Here is an 11,000-nt window from a genome sequence, read left to right as displayed (position 1 = left end):
ATGGCATAAAGATTGAGGTACGATCTTACAACCTAGGTCCTCTCTTTCCCTCATCCAATCACTTAGAATCTATTTTTTGTGCTATAATAGTCACATCTCACAATCTGTACCTAATTTTTGGGATCTGAGACCTATTTTGAGACCCCAAAGGAGTCCCTATACATTTGGTTCTTGGCTAGTAAGTACATAGTGCATTCCTTCCCTATCAAGGATGTAGTGTATCCCTAATATTCCAATCAAGGATGTAGTGCATCTCTGCTTGGGCCCTATCTTGGGTCCACTTATTAGATCCCGAGTCTGATTTTACCTATGGTGTAAGATTCAAGGTAAATCAACCTATAAGAGAAATTTAATTTTGACCCCTTTACAAGCCCATCCATTTTTCATCTCATAACACCATCCATCATTCAGATGCATACTAGAATTCAAGTCTCCAAGTTCTCAAGAATTCAAGGAATTCAAGAAAATCCCTCCATTGAAGATCAAGGATTCAAACATTAAAGCAATTGAAGGGGTTTTATCTTCAAGATATCCCTCAATCCATTCAAGGTCCTTTGTGTTAGAAACAATAGTCCACCAACATAACTTTTGGGGGGGGGGATCAATTATCCAACTAATATCACAATTATCAACCTTACCAACTTTAACCATATGAGCATTATAATTAGAAACCACAACAAGATACTCATGCACAATAACACTAGATATGTTAAGTAGGGAAACCCTTGATCAGAGGAATAACCCTAGTGGGGATGGTACCCACAAGATGATGTACTAATATAAATATTCCTTTTTAGAGGATGGAACTTGAGAGGAGTCTATAACAAAATTCAATACATATTAGTCTTTGTTAGGAGACTTTCAATTCCTATTAGGAGACTTTCAATCCCTGTTAGGAGATTCCAACCCTATTAGGAGTTGTGGAAGACAATTGGACCCACTACCCAAACAACTTCAAGGGTAAGATCAATGAACCCATAGTCCAAGTAATATTTGTATTATTCCTTGTAGAATAATAGAATTGAATAGTACTTCCTTCCTCTATCCTATCAACTAGACTTCGGATCCTTTTGATATTGTAACCAAATCATGAAACTCATATCCAATAATCCCTTAGATTGCTTACTCGCATTTAATAAACACTCTACTCCTTTTCACACTTCATACTCAATACAATAATTGATACATACTTAGAAACAAGGAAGCCATCTTTTCTTTATACCATATCTTCAAAATAATTCCTTGAGTCAGCCTTGAGGCTTTCCCAATTAATTATAGTGAGATAATCAATTAATTTACAATTACAACACTATCAAATCATGATATATACAATCTCCCCCTTTGGTATTGATGGAAACATAGATAAAAAAAACATCTAAGTTCCAAGAATATGAAATAGTACTCTACTACTGTTGTTTTTGTTCTCATCTTCTCAAATCCTCTTTATCAATCAAATCTAAAATCCTCTAGAATATTGCTATGTTCTTCTTCTTCTTTAGGATTGACAACATTTTTTAACAATATATGATAATAGGTTCTACAAAGTCAATCCTGATATCCTTTAGTATATGTTTCATCCACATCACTTGATTACAATTGTTTTCTACTACAACATACTCTTCCTTAGCCATACTTTGTGAAATACAATCTTGTTTCTTACTTAGCCAAGAAACTAATCTTCCTTCAAGAAAAAATGCTCCACAACTAGTGCTCTTTCTACCATCCATATTGCCTACCCAATCCACATTAGTATATGCACATATAGTGAAATCACTCAATCTATCATACCAAATTTCATAATTAGATGTTCCTTTCAAATATCTGAATATCCTCTTTATTGCTACATAATGATACTCCTTAGGATTAGCTTGAAATATAGCTACAATCCCAACTACATTTTCTATATCTGGTTTGGTGTGAGTTAGATATTATAAACCTCTAATCATGGATTTGTATTTCTTCTGCTCAACTATAGGTGTCTCATATTTTCTAGATAACTTGTGACCAATTATCATAAGTGTACTAATAGGTTTACAACTTTCCAATCCAAACCTTTTCAAAAAATATTTCAAGTACTTAGCTGGTGAAATGAAAATACCATCACTATTCTCCACAATTGACAATCCTAGGAAAAACTTCATTTCTCCTATCATGCTCATCTCAAACTCATTCTTCACCTCTTCAACAAATTTATCACTTACTTCATCATTACCTCCAAATATGATATCATCAACAAATATTACTATTATCAAAAAACCATTCTCAATTTCTTTCAAATACAAGTTACTATTTGTTGCACCTTTATTAAATCCAAGTTTTTCCAAATAATTGTCCAACCTTGCATACCAGGTTCTAGGTGCTTACTTCAATCCATATAGAGCTTTCTTTAGTCTACATACCATATCTTTTTCTTCTACTAGAGGAAAACCTTAACACTGCTTAATATATACCTTTTCTTCAAGCTCTCCATTTAGGAAAGCTAATTTAACATCCATGTAATATACTTTGAACTTCTTGTTTTTTGCATAAGCCAAGAACATTCTTATTGCTTCCATTCTGGCTTCAGGGGCATGTTTATCCTCATAGTGTATGCCTTCTTATTGTGAGTAACCTTTGCATACAAGTTTGGCCTTATTTCTCATAACTTCACCTTGTTTATTCATCTTATTTATGAATACCCATTTGGTCCTTATCACATTCTTGTCTTTAGGTCTAGGAACTAACTCCCATGTTTCATTCTTCACAATCTGATCTAATTCTTCCTTCATTTCTTGAATCCAATGATCATCTTTACAAGCTTCATCTACACTTTTAGGTTCAACTTGAGAAATCAAACATAACTCCTCATTAACTCTATTTCTTATCATAACACCTTTGTCTTTACTTCCAATTAGGGTAAGTGCAAGAAGTTGGGTCTCACTTTTGGGCAAAAAGTGGAAGTGTTTTTCCTATTTTTGAAATTTTTTGTCAATTGATGTCAAAATTTGAGGCATTTCGAGATGAATATAAAAAAACTTTAGAAATAAAATTTTTAGTGTTCGAAATCTAGTTTTTGAATATGTAATTTATTTGGGTACCCATATGATAGATTTTGTTTTTGGTATAGATATTTAAAAACTGCTTTTTCAGAATACTTGTTTTAGGACCATACCACACTCATGTACAAACACCATAATTTGACACAAATAAATGAATTTTCATAAATACTTTTAAAGGGAGTTACCTAATACACCTAAGATTGATGACAATATTTTTCCTTAATTTTTTATTAAATAATTTAATTATTATTAATTATTAATTGGCTATAAAGGTAAATTTTAAAACCTCTTGTGTACAGACACCATAATTTGATCAAAATTTTACTTTTTTCAATTTAAAAAAAAAAAAAAACCTCAAAAGAATTATATGTAGATTGATGACATCTAAATTAAATTAAGAAAAATTATAAAATAAAAAAGTTATTAAAGTTTTAGTGAACTTCGCTATTTTACATTTAGGTACCACCTTTCATTAAAAAATAATGCAAAAATAGTAAATAAAATCATAGCACTATAAAATTTATATTTCTCAAATTAAGATAGTGAGAGCTCTAATCAATTTTTGTTTCATAAAAAAATTTGATTAGAAAGACCCTCTAAAAATTATGGCAAGGCATGAATTTGTTAGTTTAATGCCTTAGCCAAATCTTGAGAGGTCAAGGCATAGGCTTGGTCTCACCAAGCGTATCCCAAACCAAAATCTGAGATGGGAGAAAAAAATCTTGCGCAATGTTGTAAGAAATGGGTACCCATTTTGAAAATGTCAAATTAGCATACAAAACCCCCCCCAAAAACCAAAATTTTAAATTTTTAGAAATGGGTACCCATTTTTTAAAAGTAAAAAATGGGTACCCGTTTCTAAAACAAACAATTTTTTTTTATGTTTTAAAAAATGGCTACTTGAATTTTTAAAAAATGGGTGCCCATTTTTAAATCGAGGATCAGGTGTCTCAGCCTAAAACAAGTTTTAAAAATGGGTACCCATTGCTAAAGGAGTACAATCTCAATCCACAGACTTCCATGGAATTGAGACTCAACTCCTTGCTTCTACCCATTATCTGCTTTGAAGGATGATTATTTGTCATGTTTTTGTTAGGGGTAGGAATTTCCATCTCAACTATTATCTCATCTCTAGGTTCATATCTATGCTCTCCTCTTTTCTCAACAATTTGTACATTATTCTCCAGATCATTGTTAGTCTCAAAGAAAACTTTAATATTTTGTCTAACAATTCTAGAATTATCTTCTTCTTCATCTGAATTGTAAGCTAACATATTTTCCTTAGTTCTAAACTTTTCATCAATCTTTACATTTGTGCACTCAACTATTGTTTTGGTTATGTGATTAAAAAATTTATATGCCTTTCTTTTTAATGAATAGCCAAGAAATATACCTTCATCACTTCTTGGATAAAACAAATCAACATCATAATCTCTCATTATATAACACTTTCTTCCAAATACTCTAAAATACATAACTAATGGTGAATAACCAAACCATAATTCATAAGGGGTCTTGCTCATACCTTTTATGATATGTACTTTGTTCTTAGTGTACACTACTGTATTGATTGCTTCTCTCCAAAATGTCTTGGATACCTCATTTTCAACCAACATTACTCTTGCTACCTCTACTACTGATCTATTTCTTCTTTCTACAATCCCATTCTATTTAGGTGTCTTGGGTGAAGATAATGTCTCTTGATTCCATTCCCTTTCACCATAGAATCCCCTTGTTTTAAAGAGGCCACTCAGATCTATGAGAACAATCTCCAACTTCTCTATGGTTGTGAACTTCTTGCTAAGAAAAGATATCTTCTTCTACTTAGCCAAAATACATTCTTTGCAAAAAAAATGTTACTAAGCGTTATTATCTTAGGCAAATATTTGACTTGAAACATGCTACTAACTTTTACAATATTATCAAAGTTTATATGACATAATCTCCTATGCCATAACCAACTGTTATCCACTTTAGCAACCTGACATATCATTTTAGTGAGATTCAACTGAAATACATTACCTCTGGACCTAGTTCCAGTTCCAGTCATGTTACCATCCTTATCCTTGATCATGAAAGTCTTTTCTCTGAATTGTAATTGATACCCTTTGTCCACCAACTGTCCAACACTCAACAAATTAAGCTTTAATCCATCAACAAAGTAAATATCAGTATTGTTAGTCTTTCCATCTAAAGTAATGGGTCCAATCCCTATAATATGGAAGGCTACAGTGTTACCAAATCTAATAATACTTCCATCATAGTCTTTTAGTTTAACAAACTTATTCATATCACTAGTCATGTGATGTGAACAATCGTTGTCTATTACCCAATTATATGTTTTTTCAACTTGGGAAATTAGAGCCTTTTCTTCTTTAATTTCTCTATCATGACCATCTTCCTTAATTGCTACAAATCCTAGCTCATCATCACTTTCACTCTGACCTTTTTCATCAGATTCCTCTTCTTCATTAGCATAGAAGCAATTCCTAGATCTCCTAGGATTGAATTTTCCCTTATACTATTTCTCTCTTTTAGGATATTTAGATGCATAATGACCAAACTCATTACATGTCCAATATTTAAAGATATTCTTACCATCTTTTTCTCTTCTCACAAGAAGTACAATACCTTCTTCAATCTTGTCTTCATTAGATCTAGTCCTGCTGCTACTAGCAAAATCTCCATGTGTACTTGCACTTTTAGACAAATTTGGCCAAACATTCAAGGCACTAAAACTTGTCTGCACTTTTGTTGGTTTTCCTAATTATCTTAGACCTACTTTTATCACTAACAATCTTCTAAGCAATGTTTCCTTGGTAAAGTACTTAGTACAGGGTATAAGTAATTAAATCATTTGAGCTACTTGCATGAATGGCGGTGTCAAAGTCTTCAAAATATTCCACACCACTTCATCTTATTCCTTGGTTCTACCATATGACTTAATTCTTGCAAAAATTTATGATATCCTACTAATATAGCTTCTTCTAGATTCATCTTCCAGCATGTTAGTATCTTGAAATGCATATATCCAATTCTACAATCTTACTCTTTTTGTATGTGTATCACCTTCAAAAATAGATTCTATTGTTTTCCAAATATTACGAGATGTTTCTAATGGTTTTACCTAACTATATTCATTCTCTAGAGGAGCTGATAGTAAAGATTCTATAGCTCTTACATTGCACGTTAATAGATCTCTCTTTGCTTCACTACATTCTTCAAGTTTCCCTTATTCGATGTAATGCCCTTCATGGAGATCCTTGGAACAAGGATAAATATAATCCAACATTTCTTTTTTAAAACAATTATGGATGCACATGACATACAACATACAAGGATCACAAAGATCACAAAGATCACAATGGAAGACTAAATAATCATCCAAACACTAACAGATCTCCAAATGCCACTATTGACCAAAAAGACTAACCATGGAAGGATGCAAATGATTTCAAATCTAAAACATTATGAAAAAAAAATGCAATTCCAAGGAATTCAAGGACACCATAGAGGGTAGCCAAAATACCTCCTAAAAACTTTTAGTGAAACTAAAAAGTGCCTAATATCCACCCGAATAGGTTTTTCTAAAGGCCCAGGTGATACTTTCTAGTATCATACAACCTTTCTAAACAAGGCATACAATACTTTTAGGGTATGGGTGGCACTTCTCTTGAAGCTGAGTTATACTTCATAAGTATCATATGATATTTATTTAATAGGCATGGAATACTTTAAAGTGTCACATGATAGTTTTCCTATGGGCATGTGATACTTTCTAGTATCACATGATTCTTCTTCTTTGGGTGTGTGATACTTTAGAGTATAACCCAATGTTGACACATGGTTACCCTAGAAAAGAAAGAAATGCTCCAAGGACAAACAAGGGGATAAAAAAAGAAGTTAGAACCTCCACACCATAGAGTACCAGATCCATAGTCGAGGCATAAACACTCAAAGGATAAATACAAGATGGAAATTGCATCTAACCATCTAACATAACAGTGAAGGGAAATAATTTAAAGAAACATCACAATGTACTAAAATAAAAATCTAAGTGCATGGTTCCTCCCAACTGTAAAAGCATCATGAGACCTTGAAGGCCCTAGCCATCCCCTCTACATAACATCCCAACTACCAACTAGATAGTCAGAGCTATCTTATAAGGATGTCACTACTAAAGCATTATAAGATCATAAAATCTAACATGCTAATCTAAAAGTAATAGATACTCCAACTAACCAAACAACATCATCTAATCATATGCTAAACATCATAATAAGGAAATACATCAATACTAACATCCAATCTAAACATGATACAATGATTCCAACGAAAGCATAAATCACAAGAAAGCATACTCTAGAACTTGAAGTAACAAGTGAATACATCCAGCAATGGTCACATTGGGATAATAGTCTGTCTCTATACATCGATCTCTAGTAGTGGTAAAGGTAGCTATGCCTCCCAATCACATGAATCCTATAGGCCCACTCCCACTATGCTAATAGAGATAATGATCCAACTACAAACACACATAAAGAAAACATTGATGGCTAAAACTTACACCAGATAGTAATGATGAATGTAACCAAGATCATAAGATAATGCAAGTACTATAATTCCTAGTCAAACACTCAATGGGTTTCTATGCAAGGTCTGACATCATGAAGAGTCACATGGCATCAAAAAGCAAAAGCTTAGAGTTGTGTAGACTTAAGCTGTGAGATAGAAGCTCCCTCCATATGCTATGCTACCCTACCCATGCTCATCCAATGATGAATGCCCGTAGGCATGCATATTCCCAACCCAACCCCTAATGATCATAACTCCATTGAAGTACAAATGGGAGATCAAGCCTCATAAGTGACTCAACAATGTACACACATGCACTTGTGTGTGGTGCACCACAATCATGAAGATCATAACATAAGGAATGGATGAGAATACAAGCAAAATATCACTCGATCAAAAAAAAGCTTAGGAGGAAAGATGTGGTACACATCCCAATACAACATAAAAGTAAAATAATAATCTAAATGGCATCCCAATGGATGATCTAGGACTATGACAAACATCATGCCAAGAAAACCTAAGAAAATAAGGTGGCATGCAAAACAAGGTAAAAGACCCAAAACTAGAAAACTTCAAAAATAAAACCCATTTGGTTCTTGGGCACTAAATCCATAAAAATCCAAGAAAAAAATAGAGTTTGGACACTGTATGAAAAAATGACTAGCATGATAGTGCAAAACCCCAAACCTTCATCCTGAAAATTGGGAAAATGTTCATACTCGACCAACTAGGTAGAACATACAAATAGAAACATAGGGGATCAATAGTTCTTAGCCTCCAAACAAACAACTACTAGAACCAAAACCAAAAATGGAGCTAAAACATGAAAATGAGAAATCCCTATGTAACAGCCAAAATGGCTAAAATAGAAAACAGTAAAGCAAAATAAATAATTCGTAGATATGGCTGAAAATGATGGCAAAGCAAGGTCTCCCCAAGCTAGGTTTAATGAGTCCATCCTCACGAGATCCCATGCCTGTAGCTCTCACAATGAACAGAAAACCAATCCTTTAGAAAGTATTTTAGATAAATCTCTTAATTTTCCAAAATGAAAAAGTGGGAAGTGAGGAATTAATTTCCTCTTTCAATACTTATTCACTTTTTTGAGTGAATAATCGATTAGGGTAAATAGCCCGTTAGACTAGCTAGACTCTAAATTGACCCAAATGAAAATAGGATATTCCAAGTAATTGTAATTCATCTATGGAAAAGCTACTAGAAATTAAAATTCAAATATATAAAGTGCAAAAACCCAAAATCATAGAAATTTCCTTTAACAACTTTAGCGACAATGCGAACCTCTAAATGTATAGACACTTTCAAATGTCTAGTTACATAATGCAAATGACTCTAGATTTAACAAATCACTAGAGGGTACAATTTAAATATTTTAAAAGATACGTCAATCATACAAGGATGACATTGGTAAAATGAATAGCCAAATCACTAACTCCATGTGCCACTGCTAGGGATATAAACCCTATATAGTATAATATATGATCAAGTGCAATTGCATATAATAACATAGCTAAAGCAATGAATGCATTAAATACCTAATTTAACCATTTACTCAATTATACTAGTATAGTCCATTTACATCATGTTGGTTAATAGTTTATCTTCCTTAATATATTGGTTTGTACCTTGACTCTTTATTTTCCCTATGGCTTATGGAAAAAACAAAGTTAACAACAAAACATATCAATGCAATAATCTATTCAAAGGCCCCTAAATTGAAAGGTACAACTTCATTATAAGTGCAAGATATGCAATAAATTTGTTTTTGCAATTTGTGGGGGGTATGCTCTTAACCCAAGAGTAGAAGACGCAAAAACCAAGTTGTTTAAAACTTTAAGCAACTCAAGGGAAAAAGGAGGAGAGCTCACTAAATGCACTCTACTTAAAATGACAATGAATGATGTTTAGAAACATGGAATGATAACTAAAATGGTAGGAAGAGAAGAAAAGACCATGAAATAGGTAATTCTTAGATTATGAAACTGAGTAGATGCTTTGATAATACCAAGACCATTAATTCATCAATCACTCCATTGATCAGTTTCCAACTTCCTAATGCAATGAAATGACTAAAGACATGGAACGACATAAATAATAGAAGACATGTTTATGCTGAAGAGAGTAAAACAAAAAATTCATTAAATAAAGAGAATAAAACCAAGTGCATTCACATTCATTCAATTTTAGCATTAACACATACATTCTATTGATTCCTCTCAAACTAAATGAACAGAAAAATATAATATAAACTCAGAGTCTTACACAGTAGTCATAGCTATAGGGGTTTGCCCAAAGTAAGTTTTTCTGATTCTATTAACTTCCTGAAAGATTACATATATAGGCTTTCTTAAAATGGCTGGTTACATTGGATAATTTCCTTGTTGAGCATCTTTCAATAGAAATACTATTGATATAACAAGATTCAATTGTTGTCCTATTACAGAGATTAAAAAAATGCCAAGAGTGGTTATAAAAAGAAAGAGGAGAGAAAAGGATGACATATGTCAAAGATGATTATGACTTCTCTAGTGTAACTGATTTAGCTTTATATTCTTTCATAGAGTCTATTACATTGTTTAGCTCTTTGGCATTTGGAATGATAATGTTATCAGCCTAGTCCATCAAGTAGTCATGCATGTTTGTTAACTCATCCATTTTGGCCAGCCTAGACTTATACTTCGCTATTTCTTTAATGATGACCGCATCTATAGCTGAGAGCTCTTGGATTTTAGACACTTGGAAATTGAGAGGGTCAATGGTCTCATCGAAAAATGTCAAGAACTTTGACCTAATTCTCTCAATATCCACAAGCTTACAATTGGTGGATACAAAAGACTCTATGTGCAATATTTTCAAGTTGTAAAAATATTTATCAATAAATTTTTGCACTAGGTGACATACATCTCTGAGTTTATTCATAGACCTCGTAGAACTTTCTATAATAAAGTCAAAAGATTATTTCCAATAAAATAATGGCTTTGTGGCCAACTTTAGGATCCCATGAGTAATTGCCACATTATTCTTCATGTCAATTATCACTTGTAGAAGGGCTAATTACTTTGTTAGTGCATCGGCTACCATTTGTATAGTCTTTGTTGTCACAAAAGCTTGTACCCTTGTCCAAAGTTTTTACCTAAGGAAATCATTTTGAAACATGGAAACAACCTCCAAGATGTGACACTTGAATTATGAGGTTGAGTCTCTAGACGAGGCTAACTTCCTCTACTATCAGGATGCACTTAAACTACTATTGAAGAGAAAAGGGAGAAGGAATACATGAAAGTAACTACCTAATATATTCTAAGGAGGTGATGTCCCAAATTAGGATGTTTAGACCACTCTCTACCCACACATGTATAGTATAATTAT

Source organism: Cupressus sempervirens, chromosome 7 (genome assembly GCF_028749045.1).
Source record: "Cupressus sempervirens isolate cs-2001-9-10 chromosome 7, ASM2874904v1, whole genome shotgun sequence".
In the NCBI taxonomy this organism is placed as follows: Eukaryota; Viridiplantae; Streptophyta; class Pinopsida; order Cupressales; family Cupressaceae; genus Cupressus; species Cupressus sempervirens.
The sequence above is the reverse complement of the archived record's forward strand: the minus strand, read 5'-3'. Positions refer to the sequence as shown.